The sequence below is a fragment of the Carcharodon carcharias genome, chromosome 25 (assembly GCF_017639515.1).
Source record: "Carcharodon carcharias isolate sCarCar2 chromosome 25, sCarCar2.pri, whole genome shotgun sequence".
NCBI lineage: Eukaryota > Metazoa > Chordata > Chondrichthyes > Lamniformes > Lamnidae > Carcharodon > Carcharodon carcharias.
This window is the reverse complement of record NC_054491.1, coordinates 13,946,727-13,968,280: the sequence shown is the minus strand read 5'-3', so window position 1 is coordinate 13,968,280 and position 21,554 is coordinate 13,946,727. Positions and strand designations below refer to the sequence as shown.

General features: G+C 43.4%; 1 protein-coding gene across 12 annotated transcripts in view; it reads right to left on the bottom strand.

Moving 5' to 3' along the window:
• The window catches only part of alg9 (ALG9 alpha-1,2-mannosyltransferase), a 233,041-nt gene that overhangs the window by 123,518 nt on the left and 87,969 nt on the right, over nt 1-21,554 (bottom strand). The gene's annotated exons all lie outside the window — the stretch shown is intronic.

Sequence of the window (21,554 nt, the reverse complement as noted above, 5' to 3'; positions counted from 1 at the left end):
TGAAGGAGAGTATCTATCTCCACTTGGAGAGGCAAGGTTTGATCAGGGATAGTCAGCATGGCTTTGTCAGAGGGAGGTCATGCCTAACAAATTTGATTGAATTTTTTGAGGAGGTGACCAGATGTGTAGATGAGGGTAGTGCAGTTGATGTAGTTTATAAGGATTTCAGCAAAGCCTTTGTCAAGGTCCCACATGGGAGACTTATAAAGAAGGCAAATGCACATGGGCTACAGGGTAATTTGATAAGGTGGATTCAAAATTGGCTTAGTTGTAGGAGACAGAGGGTGATGACAGAAGGATGCTTTAGTGACTGGAAGCCTGTGTCCAGTGGCATACCAGAGGGATCTGTGCTCGGTCCCCTATCGTTCGTCATTTATTTAAATGACTTAGATGACCATGTGGGGGGTAGGGCTAGTAAGTTTGTGCGGATGACACAAAGATTAGCCAGGTGGTTAACAGTGAGGTTGAGTGTCTTGGACTACAAGATGATATAGATGGGATGGTCAAATGGGCAGATAAGTGGCAGATGGAATTTAACCCTGAAAAGTGTGAAGTGATACACTTTGAAAGGAGTAATTTGACAAGGAAGTATTCAATGAATGGCATGACACTAAGAAGTTCTGAGGAACAAAGGGACCTTGGCGTGTGTGTCCATAGATCTCTGAAGGCAGAGGGGCATGTTAGTGGGGTGGTGAAAAAGGCACATGGGACACTTGCCTTCATCAATCGAGGCATAGATTACAAAAGTAGGGAGTAATATAGAACGTTGGTGAGGTCACAACTGGAGTACTGTGTGCAGTTCTGGTTTCCACATTATAGGAAGGATGTGATTGCACTGGAGGGGGTGCAGAGGCTATTCACCAGGACGTTGCCTGGGATGAAACATTTAAGTTATGAAGAGAGGTTGGATAGACTTGGGTTGTTTTCGTTGGAGCAGAGAAGACTGAGGGGCGACCTGATCGAGGTGTACAAGATTATGAAGGGCATGGACAGGGGGAATAGGGAGCAACTGTTCCCCTTAGTTGAAGGGTCAGTCACAAGGAGACATAAGTTCAAGGTGAGGGGCAGGAGGTTTAGGGGGGATGTGAGGAAAAACTTTTTTACCCAAAGGGAGGTGATGGTCTGGAATGCACTGCCTGGGAGGGTGGTGGAGGTGGGTTGCCTCACATCCTTTAAAAAGTACCTGGATGAACACTTGGCACGTCATAACATTCAAGGCTATGGGCCACATGCTGGTAAATGGGATTAGGTAGGTAGGTCAGGTGTTTTTCACGTGTCGGTGCAGACTTGATGGGCCAAAGAGCCTCTTCTGCACTGTGTGATTCTGTGAACAAGTACAACTCAAGGCTGTCGTATTGTAAATATACTAAGAGTTGAAAAAAAAACAAAGACTTGCAGAAGTAAACTAAGCTAATTATAAAAAGGTTATGGATGAGGGATTAGCTGGTACAGGGAACAGAGAACACTTGGTATCTGGGTTCAAGATCTCCCCTACGAGGACACTTAGGGTGACTTCAGCCAAAGCATAACATTGGCACAAACTAACAATGGCATGGAGCAGTCACTGGCATAGAAAAAGCAAAAGAAAAGTGACTTAACCTCCAGTATCATTTGACCCAGCAAAATGAAAAATAGACGTGAGGGAAGAAAAAGTGCAACAAACAGTAAGGGCACGCTAGTAAATAAGGACATGACAAACTCAATTGGTTCTTAGCCAGATCCTGAGATCGACTAAGGGAAACATTCCGTTGCTGACAATGTTTCCATGTAGACTGATAGATGCTTGTAATTCCCAAGTTCCCCAATGTCAGGAAAAATAACATGAACTCATTTCCTTGCTTTCTCTTTTTTTTTTTAAGATAATGTTTTGTGTCTATAACAATATTCAATGTTGGAAAGATACAATGGGCTCAAAACTTTTCACACATAGGTGAATTGTTAAGTTATTCACTAAGTCCCATGGAGATTAACAAGTAGGTGAAACCAAGTTTAAGTGGGTAATTCAATCAGAGTATTAATTTTTCTAAACTTATTGAGTTACAAAGAAGGACGTCACCAGAAGTATCCGATTGAATTACTTCCACATACCTCACTGCCAACTGATCTCTTATCTTACAAGTATTGGAGCTCTGACTGTTTCTCTTTTATGTTCATTTGCTGACATTTGAAACAGGATAAACAATGGTCACAGCTGAAGCTAGCCAAGCTCCACAAGAAAGGTGAAGAGCCCTGGAAACTAGAATAGAACACAAACAAAAATATTCCATCACATCCTTAGAGTAAGAGGGCAAATGGTACAAAATAGTTTTCATTACTGGAAGGTCATTATGGGTGTTTGATGCAGATGGAGTTGATGATCAGTCAGTATCAACGTCAAAGTGAATGGAAAGACATCGCTAAAGGAAATAAAATCATTGCTGCAAAAGGCCATTTCATTTAAACGCTTAAAAACCTTTTCTTCCCTTTGTATATTAGGTATTATGTCCTGGTTTGCTTTGTGATGTGAAGCGGTCACAGGCATTGGGCTAGATTTTCCCTGCAGGTTTCTGACCCCCCTCTGTCAGCTCAAAATGCCTGTCAGAAGCCTGCGCGGTGTGGGGAAGTCACTCACTGTGATTTTCACCAGAGCGGCTAATTAATGGCCAGAGGTTGGGCTCACTGTTCAGGGCAGTGGGTGGGCTCTTGAAAACTTCGGTAGGGGGCACGATGCCTTCCAGCTTGAAAGCAACAGCAGACTGCAATGGAAGGCAAGTGAGGGAGAAGGCGCTAATGCAGGTGCCTTCTCCCCCAACTTTAAACACAAACCATAAAAATAGCTTTTGCAGCCAGGCCACTGTGGGGTTAGAGAGGAGCAGACACTCTACAGGCTGGCCAGCAGCTGCTACTGCATCCCGGTAGTCAGGGAGTGCTTCTAGGCCTGCCTGGAGCGCTAGGCTAACCGGCCTACCGCCGGGAGGCTGCCTCCAAACTGGCCCCAACACCTGTGTGAACCTGGAGGCCGAATGGAAAATACAAGGGCCTTCAGGGGCCCTTCATTACTTGGATCAGCTTCCAGCCAATAACAGGCAGGTAGACCTGCAACTCCATCCATCCCCTCCACTAAAACGGCTTGGAGATGGATGGAGCCCAACTCAGGATGGCAGCACCATTTTTAGTGCCCACCCATTTCCGCTCTTCGCTGGGCCCAAAAATCAAGCCCAAGCCAAAATTCATTGATGCATGGAAAGTGTTTAACTTCTTCCGAGGCTTCAATTTGAAGGTTGCGTTCATTAAACTGAAAATATAACAACAAAGCCATGTGCTTGATGGAAGTATTGGAACAATTGTGTTACTGAAGATTATTAAGATTATTATTAAGTATCAAACCAAGCTTCAATAGAAATGTTTAGTTGCCCCTTTACACAATTATTTACACTTACTGCAGGTAGATTAACGTTCACTTCAAATGGATAATGCCTTTTATGATTTATGTTTTCCGTGGTATCTAAAACCTTCTTTGCAGCGTATTTGCCCTGTGATGTTGATGTGGGATGACCAGCAAAGTGTGGGTACCAATATCTCACAGCCCAACTTCAGACTATCTTCACCAAAAGGAACAGGGAAATGTTTTGAAGAATGACTTACTCTCGGCCGCTTCCTTACGCCTTCTACTGGTGAGTTCAGGTTTGACACTGACGTCCCCAATGATGAGTGGATAAGTGGACTGCCTGCACTGTTCGGCCGAATAGAAGATCCAAGGTTGGAGACCAACTGCTCTGTTTCAATCTCTACCAGATTTACACCCCTGCTGTAGTACTAAAAAAGCCCTCACCAAAGTCACAATTAACAACCTCTGGCGACTGTAACCATTAGCCATCTTCATCTTCTCTGCAGCCTCCAACATCAATGACCACACCATCCTCCTCCAACATCTCCTCTGTTGCCCAGCACAGTGGAACTGTGATTAAATGGTTCCACTCTTACTTATAAAATTGCAGACACACCTCTAGGAACGATCTATCTTTGCGTTCCCACACCCTTATCTCCAAAGTCCCTCAAGGATCTATCCATGATCCTTCAACTTCTTCATATACACGCTGCTCCTCAACAATACTAAGCACTGACTTGGGAACAGCATCCATGGCCGGGATTTTATGAGGCAGCGGTGGCCCAGCCCATCGACCAGAAACTCAGTGGGGGTGGCGGGGGGAATGCAGCAGGCCCCAGAGCTCAGATAAGTGTGAACGTAGATGGCTGGGGGTAATCAGCCAGGCCTTGGTGAGGTGCGGAGTCAGTAGCGAGGACAGGGGACAGGTCTTCCAGTGGGGGTGGCCCTTGCCACTGGAGGGCCCTCCATGGGCCACATGGTGCCCGATCTGGAGGGACTCCCACAAGCCCAAGGGGAGGCTGCCAGGTTTTACTAGGGCCTCTTTAGGTGCCCAGCCGCCATTGCTAAAATGCCAGTGGTAGCAGGGAGGCCCAAGGACCTCAATTGACCCAAGGGCAGGCAAACTTCCTGCCCCCTTCCCCACTATTGATAAAATGACAGCAGTGATGGGAAGGCGATGGGCATGGCAACCCTGCCATCCCACCCAATATTACTCTCCCACCCGCTTCCATGGTTGGTGGAGTGGGGTAAAATTTCGGTCCACATGTCTATTGACGACACTCACCGCTACTGCTCTACCAACTTTCTTGTCCTGTCCGCTACCTCCATATTGTCAAGCTGCTTGTACCACATCCAGTCCTGGTTTAGCCACAATTTCCTCACACTAAAATGTCATTACCTTCTTCTGTGCTCTTTACTCTTGCAACCCATTCTATACACTGCCCCATCCCCTCAGGCGGACTAGGTTGCACATATCCTCGTCAAGCTGAGCCTCTGATCACATGTCTTCTCCCTCACAAAGGCCACTTTACATAACATCACCTGCTTTCACCCTAACTTCAATCCATCCGCCACTGAAAACCTCATCTTTGATTTTGTCATCTCCAATGACACAATTCAAATACTCTCCTGGCCAGCCTCCCACCTCCATCAACTCCAACTCATCCAAGTACACTGTTGGCTGTATCCTACACGTTCATCTGCCCTTACTAGCCTAGGCTTGCTCCCACTGCCCCATGATTCAAATTTAAAATTGGTATTCAATTGCTTAAATCCCTTCATGGCTTCAACCCTCCTCCTCACCCCAGCCCAGCCCACCCCACCCCACCCCAATTTCTTTCAGCCCCATAATAGCCAGAACTTATTTTCTTTCAACTCTGGCTTCTTGTGGATCTCTGTCCCCTTCTTGCCTTCCACCAAGGGCCGCTGCCCAGGTTCCATGTTTTAGAATTCCCTCCCTCCATATTTAAGACCATCCTTAAGCTCACTTCTTGTTATCAAACTCTTGCTCATCCTCCCAATATCCCCTTCTTTGTCTCGGCACCTTTTTTCATGGATTACGCCTCTGCAAAGCACCTTGGAGTATTTTTCTACATTTATGGTGCTTTATAGATACAAGTTGTTGTTACATTAACTGACCTCAGCTGGTCTGGCACCAGGAACTTGAATTAGCCTTGAAGCTACCCCCAGAGCTCTGAAGGTGGGGCTGATGATGGAAGATTATGCCAGGCTTCATGCTCCAGTGACTTGTCCGAGCAAGTACCCACATGAGGGAAGGATTTGGCTTGGCTCAGTTACCCTCCTTGGTAAAGGAATAGACACTGGACCACAGAATGCTGACATCTCTGGTATTACGTTCCAGCAAATGTCAAAGCTTTAACAGGAAAATGGTGAAAAAAATGAAAATGAAAGGAACGAATAGGAATTGTAGCAATGGCAGAGGCCTGAAAGCTCAATGCTCCTTTGTGTTGTTGGGCAGGGAATGACAAGTAACATGAGGACCAAATGGGACACCCATCTATTTCAAACATAGCAGCATCTGTGGAGAGAGAAAAACAAGAGTTAACGTTTTGAGTCCGAAGGGTCATACGAACTCGAAACGTTAACGCTATTTCTCCCTCCACAGATGCTGCTTAGACCTGCTACTTTTTTTCCAGCAATTTCTGTTATTGTTTCAGATTTCCAGCATCCGCAGTATTTTGCTTTTATCTTTGCAACTATCTATTTCAGTTGTTTTATTATGCTCACTGCTCTTTTTTGAAATGATCGAGTGTCTTCCCAAATAAGAGCAGAATGCCACTGACCCACAATATTGAAATTAAACACTCATCAGCATCAAGTCCCATTTGTTAAGGAGAGTACTGATTAAATCGATGCACAATGCCCATCCTATACAACACGGTCAATCAAATCAAGCTGTCTGTCGCAGACTTTCCAAACATAGTTGTGCTGTTAGGAAAGAGGGAGTGACAAGGACGTTCTTCTGAGACAAATCACCAGCTCCTTGGTTTTATTATAATTGATCACATCATTCTGACTTGCCCAGTCAGCAGGAACAGCCACCTCCTCCTGTTCATAAAGGATTGTTAGCGTTCTCAATGATGCTGTGTTTCCGGTCCATTTCAAAGCTTGATCTTCAGTCTAAGATTCATTTTCATTAAAAGCGGAAGGCTCCAATTCAGTGTGATATGGAATACCACTGCAGGTATAGTGTCTTAAATCCAGATATCCAAAAACCCGACGATGTCCAAAAACCAGCCGTTTTTTTTCAGTTGCCATGCACGAATTTTTATTATTATTAAATGAGTAAAATAACTCACCGACTTGTTGGGCCAGGTGCTGCACCGGCACAGCGGCACAGCGACTAGTCATCAGCCTCAAGGGCCTGTCTTTTCCCGTGCTCTGAGTGACCTTAGAGCCGGCCCAGCTTGAACCACCTGACCAGCAAGACCTGAAACCCGGCATGGAATCGGTCAGGAGGTTGCCAGTTTTGAGGCACTATCCCTCTTTTTTTTGTATTTCCTTTTTCTGTACATAAGTTACAAAGTCATGAGGCCATCTCGTCAAAGCAGCATGAGTCAATTAGTCTCTCAATCCGACCAGTAAAATACAACGGGGATCTCATGGACTAACTTACAATGTGCAATGAAGAGTTAAAGAATCACACGCACATATGTTATAGTCCTCCATATTATATGCCTTTCTGAAGATGCAGGTGAATCACATATGGAACATATTCCAATCATAATTGGAACTGGAGGGAGTAGGAGGTTCACACAATGTAAAATTCTTCCCACCAGAATCACCTTTCAAGGATAACAACAGTTCACCACCTGCAATCAAGGTTGCCATGGTCACCAGACCACTGGGCCAAAGTGCCATGCGTGATTCTCAATCTGTGCTGTTAGCTGATCTCAGACGTAGCCACAGTCAAATACTACAGATGGCCTCAGCACCTATGGGTTACAGGGGATTAGAAACACTGTACGCACTCCCCGTCAGCACTATCTACTCGAAAGCATTTACATGTGGAGGTGGAGTCAAAGTCTGCCATGACATCCTGCACAATCTGATGGCCTGCTGAAATTTAGCGTTCAGGCTCACCCAATGAGGCTGGCCAGTTAGACGAATTACCACAGTTGTCAGTGATCTCAGAGTCACACCCGCTTCAGAAGAGGAGAGAAAGCGGGCGAAGAAGTTGAAACAGCTTGTGCGATTATTAAAATCTGTATTCTGTATACTGCAAGAACAGGATAGGCAATAAATATTGCCCTTGCAAGTGATGTCCACATCTCATGAACAAATTAAAAAAAAAACAGGAATTATAAAAAACTAAAACCAATTTTCTTCTCCCACAAATAGATGGTCTTGCCTGATTTACAACTCTAATACAATTGGAGTTAATTTCAAAGAAATGGTTCTACTCTGACTATCAAACGTTCGCTGTTTTATTGTTTCAATATGCCATTTATTTGTAATAGATGAAATCGCGAAATAAAGTTTATTAAAAAAAAAATCAAGTTGCTAAATAGTCATCTGGTAGTACAGAACTTGAGTATTGCTGAAGAAAGACATTTTGTTGAAGCTTTTCATCTTGCACTCAACAGGACAATTGCAAGAATACCAATGTCAGAGGAAGCAACAACTTTATACTGTATGAGAGGAGAGTGCTGATTGGTTGGCAAGTGGACTCTGATTGGTAGAGGCATTGCCATGGAGAATGCAAAGGTTAATGGTGACTGACAGTTAACTGCCAAGCATTGTTTCAAGTTTTAAACCAGGCAGATTGACTCTGATTGGTCAAGGCATTGCCCTGTGGAATGAACCAGCAAATGGCTATCACTTATTTTGTTTAGCTGAAACATGCGCAATGTGTGTATATTTACTTTCTGTCTGCAAAGAACAGGGCCGTGTGTATTAATATATGTAGTATATAGTACATGCAAATGTGTCACACTGTGAACTGAACTGACAATCTCAAAAATTTGAGCAACAGGCGAAGCTAGCTGTTTCACGCTGCTACTCTGCAGTAGCAACACGAGTGGTATTCACCACTAAGGGTATGCTGCCGTCAAGCCAAAAAAGATGTCCTGCCTATCACACAAAAGAGTAAACATAGAAAATAGGAGTAGGTCATTCAGCCCTTTGAGCCTGCTCTGCCATTCAATATGATCATGGCTGATCCTCTATCTCAATGTCATACTCACGTGCTCTCCCCATACCCCTTAACACCTTTAGAGTCTAGAAATATATTTCCTTCTTAAATATATTCAGTGACTTGGCCTCCACAGTCTTCTGTGGTAGAGAAGTCCATAGGTTCACCACCCTCTCAGTGAAGAGGTTTCTCCTCATCTAAATGGTCTAACCTGTATCCTGAGACTGTGACCCCTTGTACAAGATCCCCCAGCTAGAAGAAACAGCATTCCTGCATCCAGTCTTTCCACACCTATCAGAATTTTGTATGTTTCAATGAGATCCCCTCTCAATCTTCTAAACTCCAGTGAATACAGGCCTAGTCGGCCCAATCTCTCCTCATGCAACAATCCTGCCATCCCAGGAATCAGCCTGGTGAACCTTCGCTGCACTCCCTCTATGGCAAGTATATCTTTTCTTAGGTAAAGAGACCAAAACTGCACATGATTCTCAATGCCAGGTGTGGTCTCACCAAGGCCCTGAAAAGCCACAGTAAGACATCCTTGGTCCTGTACTCAAGTACTCTCGCAATGAAGGCCAACATACCATTTGCCTTCTTAACTGCTTGCTGCACCTGCATGCTTTGCTTACATCGAAATTTCCCAATCTATCACCATTTAAATAATAGTGTTTTTCCTAACGGAGTTGATAACTTCACACTTATCCAAATTATACTGCATACTCCTGATGAGTACCGTGGTTTATGAATTTCAGTGGTAGTGTCCTCGGCCCAACCACCTTCAGCTGCTTCATCAACGACCTTCCTTCCGTCATAAGGTCAAAAGTGGGGATGTTCGCTGATGATTGCACAATGTGCAGCACCATTCACAACTCCTCAGATACTGAAGCAGTCCATGTCCAAATGCAACGAGACCTGGACAATATCCAGGCTTGGGCTGACAAATGGCAAGTAACATTTGCAATACTCAGGCAATGACCATCTCCAACAAGAGAAAATCCAACCATTGTCCCTTGATGTTCAAAGGCATTACCATCACTGAATCTCCCACAATCAACATCCTGGGGGTTACCATTGAGCAGAAACTGAACTGGACTGGCATATAAATACTGTGGTTACAAGAGCAGGTCAGAGGTGAGGAATCCTGCATTGAATAACTCACCTCCTGATTCCCCAAAGCCTGTACATCATCTGCAAGCACAAATCAGGGGTCACTTGCAGCTCCCACAACACTCAAGAAGTTTGACAATATCCAGGACAAAGCAGTCCGCTTGATTGGCACCACTTCCACAAACATTCACTCCCTCCATCACCATGTTAAAGTAGCAACAGTGTGTACCATCAACAAGATGCACTGCAGGAATTCATCAAGACTCCTTAGACAGCACCTTCCGAACCAACGACCACTACCATCTAGAAGGACAAGGGCAGCAGATAGATGGGAACACCACCACCTGGAAGTTCCCCTCCAAGTCAGTCACCATCCTGGCTGCCGTTCCTTCACTGTCGCTGAGTCAAAATCCTGGAACTCCCTTCCTAACAGCACTGTGGATGTACCTACACCACATGGGCTGCAGCGGTTCAAGATGGGCAACTCACCACCGCCTTTGCAAGCGCAACTAGGGATGGGTCATAAATGCTGGCCTGGCCAGCAAATCCCACATCCCGTGGATGAATAAAAAAAGAACTTTTCTGCATATTTCCAGCTAATTTGCACATAGCAAGGTTCCAAGAGCAGTATCTGATTTTTATGCACTATCAAGAAACTAGTGAAAGGAATCATCATGGATGATTTGAATTTCATCAAGGAAGAGGAAGTGAATACTTCAGTCATTACCAAACACGTACCGGCTACTGAAAAGAGATTACAGGAGGTGAACAAACACAACATCAGAATGACGATAGAATTCAAATAATGGAAGACTGCCAGAAAGGATGACCAGATTATATTCCCAACAACACAGTACTATGCCAGTACTTTGAGCAGAGAAAGCATTCCACAATCATTGATGATTTCTTAGTTTTTAAATGATAGATTAGTCATTCTTAAAACACTTCAACTTGAGATTCTCCATAAAATTGATCAAGGTCACTTGGGAATGGCAAAATGTCAAGCAAAAGCCCAGAAGTTAGTCTGCTGGTCAGGCATTAGTCATTTTACAGAAGAACTAATCTCAAATCGCAATACTTTTGCAATGAATATCCAACAGCAGAGCAAACTATTGTCACTCTCCACTTTTCCATTGAGGTCATGTGCGTTCCTGGGAGTGGATTTAATTGCGTTTAAAGGTAAAGTATTTATCATTGTCAATGATTACTACTCCAGATAGATTCGAGTGAACAGATTCAAGGAAGGTAATCTTCCTCACACTGTGTACCACTCATACACACTCTCTTGGGGATCAGTGTTGGAGGGCATTGCTGAGCAGAAACCTGGCACAACTGTTGGGATTGCCATTTAAGGAATTCCAGCACTGCTGTGTCAAAATCATATTGCGCCATCAGTTATTCTAAATCACTCCACTCCAGAAACTCAACAGTATGGAATGCCTCACGTTTCAGAGCAGAAGTAGGAAACACTTTAATAAAAGCAAAATACTGTGGATGTTGGAAATCTGAAATAGAATATGACTTCTTCAGAATGTTGGTTCTGAAGAAGAGTCATATTCGCCTGAAAACATTAACTTTGTTTCCCTCTCCACAGATGCTGCCAGACCTGCTGAGTTTTTCCAGCATTTTCTGTTTTTATTTCAGGCAATACTTTCGCGCACAAAAGGGTGATAGAAATTTGGAATTCTCTCCCCTAAAGACTGTGGATGCTTGGATAATTGGAGTTTTCATGATTGAGATTGATAGCTTTTTGCTAGGTAAAGGTATCAAGGGACTTGGGCCTAGGACAGGTCCTTGGAGGTGTGGTGCAGATCAATTTGAAAAGGCGGAACAGGTTCTGGGGACTCAATGGCCTGCTCCTGTTTCTAATGTTCCTACGTCTTGTTTTCGGCCTTCAGGTTTCTCGGGCAGTGGTAGTACAACCTTCCATCTAGATTTCCCAATTTTAGAAAAATCCTCTTACTACCTCACTGACTAAATTAAATCAAAGCCATGGAGAAAGCATTCACTATATATAACACGAGTGAAATCCCACAGTACAAATGAAAGACCAACTCTGGGATTTATCTATAAGTTAATATAAAAGCATGTCAGATTTTCCCCATCAGTAGGGTCCCACGCAATATAATCTTTTTTAAAAAAGGAGACTGACACAGGTCTACATCATAACCTCAGATTAATTTATGGAAAGAATTATATTTTTTCATTGCTCTTCACATAATGGTTAAATCCTTATTAATGCATTATTGATAGTACAAAGCCTTTCCATTTTTATTAATGTTCCACGGGTGGACAGTATTAAGTAGGATTTAAGCGAAATATATAAGGAAATTAAAATGCAATATTAGTACCCCCACCTCACTTTCCAGCAAAAGTGCCTGGAAAAAAGTGGCCCACATATAATGGTAGCCCACCAGTGGTCACAGCTCCCCAGAGGACAGGACATTTAATTTTAAGGTATGTGGATTATTCCACAGTGTCACTGCTTCATATAGATAGGGAGCTGGAGAGAGGGGGATGTTTGCGAGCCAGAGAGGGGCAAACAGTGCTAGAAATGCCAGAACAGGCAAGGGAACAGAACCAGCCCAGGAAGAGGCGAATACTCTCCACAGAGTATGTTAGATAGTTACACAGAATCTGCAACAGAGGAACTGGTTTATATTAGCATTCATGCTCCACACAAGCTTCCTCCCAACCCTCTCCATCTAACTCAATCTGCATATCTTTTTACTCCTTTCTGTGTCAAATGCATATTTAGCTTCCCCTTAAATGCATCCACCTCAACTACACTTTGTGGTGGTGGTGTTCCACATTTTTACCACTCTTTGGGTAAAGCAAATCTTGCTAGTATTCATTTAAATTTACTTTTCGATCATTTAAACCCAGGGCCTCTGATGCTGTTTTATTATTGCACTCCTCACCATACTCACTTAACAATAAGACAACGGCCTCTTTCTAACAACCCACAGTGACCTAAATTTCCAGTCTTACGTGCAATTATATACAGCATTACACCTTGAGGTCGCTTAGTTACATAAAGTGTAAGAGAATGGTACATCATTCATTCAACAAATTCACCAGCCTTCATGTGCAGACATTACATATCATGTCATTATCAGCAGCCAATTTGAATATCAAAGTCTGATCCATCTTATAATGCAATCAGCCCATTATACAACTGATCACTTGGCTGTTCACGTATGCAGCCCTTCCATTTGAACAGTTGATTGCACAGCTAATTAGTGATTCATATCCACTGCACAAATATCCAAGAAGGACTAAAAAGATAAGATTGGAACAGTTTTACAGAAATATTAGGATCATGGAGCTTAAGACTGCTATCCCTCATACTGATTTACACAATTCACTCTGTCAAGTTAGTAAAGTCAATGTGAAACTGACCCCTTTCTGATTTATACATTTGCTGGTGACAGCCCAAAAGGCAGGTAAAATTCCACAGAATTATTCTAGGCTTCTGTCAGCCCAGTGTCAGCTGTGGCTCAGTGGGTAGTATTCTCACCTCTTATGTCAGAAGGTTGTGCATTGAGATCTCACCCCCAGGGCTTGAGCACAAATGTCAAGGCCGACAATCCAGTGCAGCACTTAGGGAGTGCCGCACTGTCGGTGGCGCCGTCTCTCGGGTGAGGCATTACAAACCAAGGCACCTCTCAGGTCGATGTGTAAGATCCCACGTGACACCGGGGAGAACTTTCTCCCCGTCGGGCGGGCCGATCGGGAGCAGTCACAGAGCTGATCTCCGCCCATGACCGGCTGCGCGCCGCCATTTTATGTGGGCGGGCCAATTTAGGCGTGACATGCACCCGGAAGCTCTCGGCGCTACCTCTGCAGGGGGGAGTGGGGGGGAAACATTGTCACATGAGCTAGGACACGTTTATGAATTTTCATAAGACATTTTGTTCAATTAATAAAAAAACCTCATGAAACCTCATCCCACCTTAAGGTTGGACGGGCAGCCCTGACAATCACTTTAATTAGTCAATTAGCGGCCTTAACAGGTCTCTGGCAGCTCGGTGGACGCGCAGCCCATTCCGGTGCGCGCCCACCGAACTGAAGGTCGGAATGGCGCACGGTGACGTCGGGACTCAAACCTAACATCACCGCCCGTCATTTTACGCGTCGGCCTGCGGGTCCCGCCCTCGCACAGAAGATTCTGGCCATTATTTCGAAGAACCGGGGGGAGGTGGGGTTATCCCCGGCATCCGGGCCGATATTCATGCCCAGGTCAAGGTCGCAAAGATAGATATCGAATCATTATCACATTGCTGTTTGTGGGAGCTTGCTGCGTGTAAATTGGAAGCTGCGTTTCCTACATTACGATCAGGAATGTACTTCTGAAAGTGCTGTACTGATAAAGCGCTTTGAGAACTCTGGCAGCCATGAAAAACGCTACATAAATGCAAATCTTGCATTTTTGTGGGGTGGGAGACGAGACAACGAAGAAACAACCAGGGTTCACATTTCTGATTGCTGCCCAGTAACAGTGTGCATATGTTTGGGTCACCTGAGGATGGCTTAGTTATGATGCACCCCACAGACGAACAGCCTGTCAACACTTGGGGTGGAATTTAATGCCCTCCCCGTGGCAAGGTTGGTGGTAGTTGTGGATAGGCTGGGGGGCGGGGGGGGGGTGCGCGTGGGGAGGCTTTTAATTTTACACAATAGAGTAAAAAAAAACCTACAGCCTAATTCGCATCTTCCCATCACTATTGAATTAAGGCAGCTTTATGTAGAACTCTTTAACCCAAACACACACACTTCACTCTCCCTGGACCAATTGTTGACAACTGGATTCCTTTGCTGTTTAGATTTGTGTGTCTTTTCATTCAGTAATGCAGCACACCATTCTCAGACAAATACTGGATTCAATGTGCATCAGATGGTGATCTCTGTGGAATGAGTTCTACAGTTCACTGCATTGCAAGGTGACATCCACACACTTATCTGAGAAAATGTCCAAAAGCAGCATTTGAGAACAAATCTCACATGAACTGAAGGTTAAATGAAGAGCAACTGCTGGCCTCTGGAATATGCAAGCCCTGCATTCAGACAACCAAAATACATTAATGCACTTTGCACAAAAAAAAACATGAATTGTTCTAGTTTTCTTTAAAAGGTTCCAAAAAATTAAATTGCTTTATACTTGTCATCCTAATGTTATGACCAGAGCCAATGTTAACTGCTGCAGAAACCAAATCCCAGAGGGAAACTTGGCCATACCCTGTCTTTTGTATTCTGTAAACGAGAAGGGGATGTACTGATCTCAGCTGTAAGAAGCCCAGTGACATTTTGGGATTTTAAAAAAAGTAAAAGTTTTATTAACAAGAGTAAAAGGAAACTTAAGCACACAAGATTACAGACACACAGTTAAACTTAGTCTTATAAAATTTTTTTGCCAAAAAAGACTCTCTGCTTGGTCAGATCCACAAGTAAACACCTTCCAGGCAACGTTGTAATATAGATGTTTAACTATAAAAAAATCCAGTAACATTAACAAGGCAAACTGCTGTGGCTTCAATAAAGACATATCAAATGACCTGTAACTCTCTTCCAATCTGCTGTGAAAATCCAAACTTCAGAATACAACTGCTTCATGCAGCCCAAGACTTTTCTGGCTTGACTGGACGGTTGATCCAAATTGCATCCTCTCTCAGCCACAGCTCCAGCTGCTACATCTCACATCTCAACAGTCCAACAGCTCAAAGAGCTACAATCCCCCAAGATCTCCACAGTAACTCTAAATCCCCTCTCATCTCAGGTTCAATTGTTCTCACACTTCTTTGAAACTCAAATCCTTCCAAATACAAGGTCTTTCATGTTTCCATCTTGTCTTTGCTTTTGGGTTAATAAAATATAATATCCGCCCTTCTATTTACCTATGATACTCCTGCAAGTTGCAAATATGTTTCTTTTGTCTGATATCCCCTTTGATATTCAACTACACACACACACACACACACACACACACATACACATACACACACTTCCCCAAGAATATTTTTTAAAACATCCATTTCTCACACTAAGATGTATAATAATTGACCATACTTGAGGTCTCTTCAACTGCTGTTCTTTCACTGTCTCTGGGTCAAAATCCTGGAACTCCCTCCCCAACAGTACTGTGGGTGTACCTACACCACAGTGACTGTAGTGGTTCAAGAGGGCAGCTCACCACAACCTTCTCAAGGGCAACTAGGGTTAGGCAATAAATGCTGGCCCAGCCAGAGAAGCCCACACCCCATGAATTTAAAAAACCATATGTTCGAATCTCAGACCAGCTCTAAGCTGGCTTTTCCCCAGATCATAGCTAAACTACATTCTGAACTCCCTTAAACCCATTAGACTTCACGCAGTCAGTCACTTGGTAGTACATGATTTAAATATTGCTGAAGAGAGACAGAGACATGTTGTTGAAGCTTTTTTTCTTGCACTGATCAGGACAAATGCAAGAATCCCAAATTTCAAACAATCACAACAATTTTTGCTGCAGGAAAAAAGGCTGCTGATTGGTTGGCAAGATGACTGTGATTGGCCAAAGTGCTGCCATGGAGAAAGTAAACGGGGAACTACAGGCCCCCTAAGCTCCTGCAATACAAGTCAATCCAATCCTGCAGGTGATCTCATTAACTCATACTTTTAGGGTGCTCGTGGTGTCAACCCACCAAATTCCAGAGTAAGTGATTGTCGTGATAGAATTTGAACCCAGGATCTCTGGTTTACCAGTCTAGTGCCATAACCAAAGTATCTTAACAACAATGGGTACATTCCTGCCTGACAGTTTTCATTTTGTAGTATCTCATGGGGTGGTGATGGCCTAGTGGTATTGTCACTGGACTAGTAACCCAGAGACCCAGAGTAATGCTCTGGGGACTCAGGTTCGAATCTCACCACAGCAGATGGTGGAATTTGAATTCAACAAAATCTGGAATTAAAAGTCTAAATGATGACCATTGCTGATTGTTGTAAAAAAAACCCATCTGGTTCACTAATGCCCTGTAGGGAAGGAAATCTGCTGTTCTTACCTGATCTGGCCTACATGTGACTCCAGACCCACAGCAATGTGGTTGACTCTTAAATGCCTCTAAACAAGGGAAATTTGGGATGGGCAATAAATGCTGGCCTAGCCAGCGATGCCCACACCCCGTGAATACATTTTAAAAAAATGCATTTTGCTTATTACAAAATCAGGGGTTCATGTCCCACTCTAGAGACCCGAATACAAAATCGAGGCTGAAACTCCCCATGCAATACTGAGCGAATGCTGCACTGTCAGAGGTGCTATCCTTCAGATGAGACAGTAAATACTATCTTCTCTCTCAGGTGGACGTAAAAGATCCCATGGTCCTCTTTGAAGAAGAGCAGGAGATCACAACCTGGTGTCTGGACTAATATTTCCCTTCAACCAACAAGCTAAATATCCGATTATCTGGTCATTATCATACTGCAGAACGTGGGAGCTTGCTGTGTTCAAATTGGCTGCTGTGTTTCCCACAGTATAACAGTGACCTCAAGAAGTACTTTATTGTCTGTAAAGCACATTGGAATGACCTGAAGTTGTGAAAGGTGCTACAGAATGTAAGTTTTTCTCTGTTTCCTTGGCAGACCCATTACCTCCTAACCTCTGAGTTTACACCAGTCCCCACCAGTTTAAAACGAACACACCAGTTAAAATGGCAGTCGCTAATATCAGCCAAAACGCGATAACCGTTATTGATTTGCATTAATGGCAGGAGTAACAGCTCTCTAGTTTGCAAGCTTCACTCGCATCAGGCTTCCATTTCTTCTGCAACTGCAAACGCAGATTTCGGATCTCGGCAAAATAATCGCAAAGCCACATCCACAACTCAGGAAACATAGGTCGGAGGAAGCGAATTGCAAGATGGGAAACTCCACTGTGTGGTGGTACTATAAACCAGGGTAGTAGAACTGCAGCTGTTTGTTAGGAGCTTAACCCTCAGACTGGGTCAATGCTCTCTGCTCAGTGCTATGTGTGTTATATGACATTTGCTTTGAATCTCTGCTAGTTCTGTTTCTTATTTCTCCTCCGGGGACACTGAGCAATGATGTAATATGACTTGGGATTTTTAATTATTATCAACGCTCTAGCGAGCAAATATCATTAGCATAAATTCGTCCACAGTAACCGGTGGGACTGTGCTGGTTTTTGTATTGCTGGATATCAGGATTGTCATGGTGTCTCCTGTGATTTAAGATCAGTCTCCTGCTTTGCTGTGAGCAACATGAGAGAAAAGTCATGGAGCCAATTCTAAAAATTCCATTTTCTCTGAACACTTTTGTTTAATAATTATAAAAATATTGATGATAGGAAAGTGGCTGTTTAATTGGGCAAGGCAATTGGAGTTCATGTAATTAAATCTCCAGGAATGCATGCAAATAGAGTTGGGAGCCTTCCACAATGCTGCACGTTGATAGGAAAGGGGTTAATAGAAAAGGCCCACCAAGATGCCTTCAGTGTACTCCTAACATAGCATTCACCTGATACAGCCACAAAGAATTAAATGTCAGGTTTGAGGTTGGTCGAGCACTTGTTATCACCTTGGGTGCATCACTGATGTCGAAAGTAATTAGCGGTTTTCAAACCATGATTATAATGAGGTTAAATACAAATAAACATCTGAGCTGCACATCAAGGATTGATGATGGTCACAGTTTGCATAGTGAAGGTCATATCATTAGTACAAGAAAATAAATCCTTGCATTTATACAGCACCTTTCACAACCACAGAACAGTCCCAAAGCGCTTTACAGCAAATTAAGTATTTTTGAAGTGTAGTCACTGTTGTAATGTAGGAAACACAGCAGCCAATTTGTTTACAGCAATCTTCCACAAATTGTAATGTGTTAATAACCAGATAACCTGTTTTAGAGATGCAAATTAAGAGATAAATATGGGCCAGGCCACTGGGACAACTCTCCTGCTCTTTGTCGAATAGTGTCATGGGTTCTCTAATGCCCATCCTAGAGGGAAGATGGGGCCCTGGTTTATTTAAGAACATAAGAGCTAGGAGCAGGAATAGGCAATTCAGCCCCTCGAGCCTGCCCCGCCACTCAATATGATCAGGGCTGATCTCATTTCGGCCTCAACTCCAATTTCCCGCCCTCTCCCCATAACCTTTCAACCTGTTACTAATTAAAAATCTGTCTAGCTCCTGATTAAATTTATTCAGCATCCCGGCATCCACTGCACTCTGAGGTAGTGAATTCCACAGATTCACAACCCTTTGTAGTTCCTCTTCATCTCTGATTTAAATCTGCCACCCCTTAGTCTAAAACTATGGCCACCCGTTCTAGAATGCCCCACATGGGGAAACATCCGCTCCACATCTACTTTGTCTATCCCCTTTAGCATCTTATATACCTCAATTAGATCTCCCTCATCCTTCTAAACTCTAGCGAGTATAGGCCTAAACTGCTCAAATCTCTCCACATAAGACAAGCCCTTTAAGGTCTCATCTGAAAGATGGCACTGCCAGTGAGCACTCCCTTAGTACTGCACTGGAGCATCAGCTTAGAATTTTGTGCCCTTGTCCCAGAAGTGGGACTTGAACCCAAAATCTCTGATTCAGGGGCAAGAGTGAGCCACAGCTGACAATACAACATCAGTCCCATGTGATTCATTGTTTCCCTGTCCAACAGCTGACCCTGCGGAATACGAATATTAGTCTGTGATGCCGACACAAGAAAGCGTAAACAAAAGAACAGGCCTGCGCAGAAGGTACCAGCATTTGGGAATTTAAGTGTAAATTCTCCAGTTTCACACACAAAAAGAGAGAGGTCAGAAAAATGGGTGCACCACTTCCAACTCACTCCCAGCTGGAACCTTGGGATTGGCAAACTTATCTCTTACTGTTGTACTTCCCTTGACTTCTCATATACTGATCAATATCTGGGGTTTCGATATTTATAGCCAGTGCTAGCTTAGTGATCCAACTGTCAAGTCTAGCTAGGAGCAGCACTCAGATCCAGGTTGAACGAAACTCAGTATTAAATTTAATGTCAATTTTCAGAAGTTCATCCCTTAGAATGAACACTACTTTGCCGACATGCTTCTCTCTCACCAATGGGTGATTATCTGAATTCTGTTGGTATATGTGTTTCATTTTCGATAACACCAACTGTAGTTGCGCAGTAGCTCAGCAGCTGTTCCCCCTCAGTTAAGCTCTCCATACTCGCTACTACATAACAATGGATATGAAAAAGTTCGATCACACAGCTTTTGAAAAATAAAAACACCTGAACGCAAAGATTTAAGGCACTTTAGACAATTTGTTTTGTGCAGCATTGCTGCGCAAATTAGATGACAAGTAATAATGATAAAAGACAACTGAAAATTGGCAAGGGAAAAACTATAATTGATTCCTCTCCTCCACAACATCACCTTCCCACCTTGAATCTCAATCTTTGTATGTTAATATTTAATATGTTAATATTTCACACGTAATCACAGAAATAAAAAGTTGTTTCACCAATGGTTCAGAATTTTTTTTATATGTAAATCAGCTTACTATCAGTATTTAGAATGAATCTTCTTACCAAAGTGTTGTCATGGCAACAAATCTTGGTGTCTGTCACGGAATAATGTGGCAGCTGAGGTAATAATGAGACTTCTCTAAATATGCATGATGCTTTATGCTTCTGTACTCAGTGCCTTACACCATTGCATCTTTCACAGTGAGATAGCCTCAGTCACGGAGCTGAGGCTTATCAGAAGCTTTTCTGGCCTCAACATGATGCCAGATGATGTCAATAGATTTTAATTATCAAGGCACTTAATGAGAAGAGCAAACACTTGGTGAGGCAGCAGTCTAACTGACTCACTCTTGGATGTAGGATTGATGAGCTGTTGAAGCTTTTGGTGCTACATTGAGAACTAAAAATATGATTCAGTCCGAAAGTTATGAGCACAATCACTAACAATTGCCTCAAAGTGACACAAACTGCAATACTGAAATAAAGGACCCTGATTGAAGCATGTGCTCGGTCTGCCTCATTTGTCACTAAGACAAGGGAAAGCTCCTCAGTCCTAAGAAATGAAAGTTAGGACCAAAAATGGACTTTGGAAGAGTACTTTTGAGTTAGAAAAATTACTGAGGAAAGCACCTGACTTGGATATGATACGAAACATTCTGTTAACACTCATGGTCAGTGGTCACCCATTAAAAAGTGCCCATTTGAATGCCACATGCAGAACTCTGCTTAGCACGATGTTCAGCGCAAGATATTAATTGTATTAATTGAATGTTTATTTGTATTCAAGTTCTGGACATTAACTGGGGATTCATTTCCCATAAACAGGAGCAGACTGAAAGCGTGGTGCTTGGATTTTGAGGTGAATCTCGAAATACAAGCTTGTAAAGGTGTAGAAATTGGCTCCCATTCTATCCTGCATCGCCTGGCTTTCTGATTTAGAACATAAGAGTGGAGAAAAGTAAAAGAAAAAGACAATTTTCATCAGGATCATCATAGTAAAGCCCTCACAAAAAACATCTTCCACAGAGCTAAAAAAAGAAATGAAATCTCGTTTGCCCTTTAACCATTTTCTAACGAAGAGCAACTCTGTAACTCTTTCAAGTACAACCAAATAAACTAAAGAGAACAGGGGGCAAAGTAAGAGTCGGCCCCTTAAAGGGATACTGCAAAAGAAAAACAAATCACAAAGGAAACTTACAACATCAAATCAAAATGTGATTAGAAAGGTCAATAAAGCACCCCCCCACCCCCAAACCCCTCTTTAGGGACACCCGGCCACAAACGGAGCCGTGGAAGAGGGACAGACAGTTGGCCGGAAGAGGCCCCACACCCCACCCCCCCACCCAGCCCCACACCCCCTACTGTTAATGGTCAACTTAGCCAGGCCCAGGAGCAGGTTCACGAGGAGGTCCTCCT